This window comes from Propithecus coquereli, unplaced genomic scaffold (assembly GCF_000956105.1).
Source record: "Propithecus coquereli isolate 6110/MARCELLA unplaced genomic scaffold, Pcoq_1.0 Scaffold112, whole genome shotgun sequence".
Taxonomy (NCBI): domain Eukaryota; kingdom Metazoa; phylum Chordata; class Mammalia; order Primates; family Indriidae; genus Propithecus; species Propithecus coquereli.
In genome coordinates this window covers 947,598-950,232 of record NW_012135192.1, presented here as the reverse complement: position 1 = coordinate 950,232, position 2,635 = coordinate 947,598, and positions in this window count along the sequence as shown.

Sequence of the window (2,635 nt, the reverse complement as noted above, 5' to 3'; positions counted from 1 at the left end):
TAATATATACTATGTAAGTGTCTGTTTCCTCATCTGTGTAGTCAGGAAAACAATAGTACCTACCTAATTGAATTGTTGGGAGGTCTAAATGTGGTAATGGATATGCAGCATCTGGAACCACTCCTAAAAAAATGTTTAGTGGATATCAACTATAGTTATGGAGAAAGTTTCTTTCTTATTCCCCTAGTCTACACAAGTAGGCATGGTCCCTTAAACATTCTTGGCCTTTTCCCTGCTCCTTCTTTCCCTGGAGATAGAGGGAGCTATCTGTTTGGCAAACGTTGGAGCAGGAAGTGTGTATTCTTTACCAGGTGCTTTTCTCCTAAGGACCGGCTCACCACAGAAAGTACCTTTTCTGCTACAATGCTTGGTGCCCTGTCTTTTACAAGGACAGCCCTGTCCTCATGGCAGATCAGCCATTTTCTTGCCATACGCATTACTGGGTACTTCTGCCTAATTGTGAGTTTCAGTTTATAACACACATATGTCATTTTTTTAATATGTCATTTTAATGAGTGATTATAATGTATACATTTTTGCTAGTTAGGAATCAATTTTGGGAAAGAGCGTACCAATCAAAAGTTGATTTTTGAGATAATACATGAAGAGAAATTATATTTTTTTTAATGTTCTGCCATTTTTCTCAGTAAAGTTTTGACAGCCTCAGTCATCTTTACAAATATCTTTACAATTCTGAGGTAAGGAAATCTTAGTAAATATTCTTCATGTGTACTTAAAAAAACCCACAGGATAATTTCCCCTGTATTGGTTTATGACTAATATAAGGAACTAGATTATCCAAATAAAATTAATGATTCTTCTTAGTAAAGTGGAAATCAAATCTAAATAATTTGCTAGTTAAACTTATTCAATACAAACTAAAATTTCAATTATTGTTATTTAATTAGATTTGAAAATAAAATTTTTAAAAGGTTTAAGTATTCTTATACATCACAACTAACTGTATAAATTGGTATTCTTTCTAAAATCAGTTGATAATGGATATCAAGTATCTTAATATATTGACACACTTTAACCAAATATTTTCTGTATAAACCCTTAAAAAATAATGAGAAAATAAATATAGTATGCTTAGCACATATAAGTTTATTAAAACTTAACTTGAAATCATGAGAAATTGAAAAAAACTTCAATAATCAATGATGGAGAAAAGCTTAATCTTAAGCTTAAGATTTTCATGAATTAGGCATTACAGTTAATACTTTTATAGTCTGGATAATGACAAGGATTTAGAGATATGTAATAATTTTAAGTGAAAAGCAAAGTTTATAAAATTGCATGGACAGTGTGATAACAGGTAAGTTAAAACAACAGTAATACCAAAAACAATAGCAATAATCCACACAGAGAAATTAAACTGGTAAGGAAACTCTAATTTCAAATAGTGATTATTTTGAAGTGATGGCTTTCAATGTTCTCCCAACCTCTTTACACTATTTTGTATTTTTTATTTTTTAAATATCTATTTTGTAACTACTTTTTTTAAAACATGATTACCTTGTTATCAGAAAAAAACATTTTTGAAATTTCATTTGTTTGAAAACTCATTAATGCATTCACCCATCAAAATTTTATTTAGAATTTGAACATAAATTCAGCGTATCACTGTTACAAATATTTTGTCTCTAGTATGTGGTAGATTATAAATCTCCATAATTCATTTAGAATAGTTAATGAAACTTGATTTGATTTAATTTTGAGATGAACTACAGCAGGGTGTCCTTATGTGGTCCCATGTAGCAGGTGGATCACGATATGAATTCAGACAGGTAATCCAGGTCATGTTAGGCAACCTCCCACCTCACTCTCCTCCTAGAGCACCAACTACCACCTCATATCTAGCAGCTTCTGGTGATTTGCCAAGATAGTAGGGCTGTTCTCTCTTGGGATTCAGATGTGCAAAGGGAAACCCAGTGAATCCTCGTGGAGGGACCCAGCCAGCATTGGCAGTAGGAATCCAGCATAATACACTGGACTGAGCATAGGAGCTAGAATGGAGCACCCATTCCTGGACAGCTGTGCATCCAGACTAAGAAAACACTGCTTATAAAACTACAAGTGCCGTAAGTGTTGGGCCCATGAGCAATTTTGCTTAGGAATCTCTCTAAAATTTAAAATATTCATATAGAGAAAAAAGGAAAAAAGGAAGCTATCCTTACCAGCAAGTAGACATGGGGATTTTGACGACGTAAAGCAGTGGAGTATAACAGTTGGCAGCTCAAGAAAGCAGCAGTGATGAGAGCAGGGCAGTGGGTGGTCTAAGGCAGATTTGTCCAGAGCAATGAGGGCGTGGCCCGAGCAATTGCCCCCATCCTCCCGCCAAAATAAGTGAGCTCCAACACCTTCTGGGTAGAGGAGCAGCCCATGGCAGATCAGCGTCTTTGAGACTACACTTGCGTGGTGCACAAGCCTGAAGAGCTAGCACCAGAGGCTCTTCTCTGATTCAACAGTGTATGGAACCAGAGAGATGTCTGGACAATGACAGTAGTCTTGAATCTGAGTCTCCGTTACAAAGTACTGACAACTCCAGTTTTGTTTCTGCTCTCTGATAATTCAGAAACTTTTTCACTAAAAATGAACAATGAAAAATACCTGAGGATGTAGAAAAAAAAAA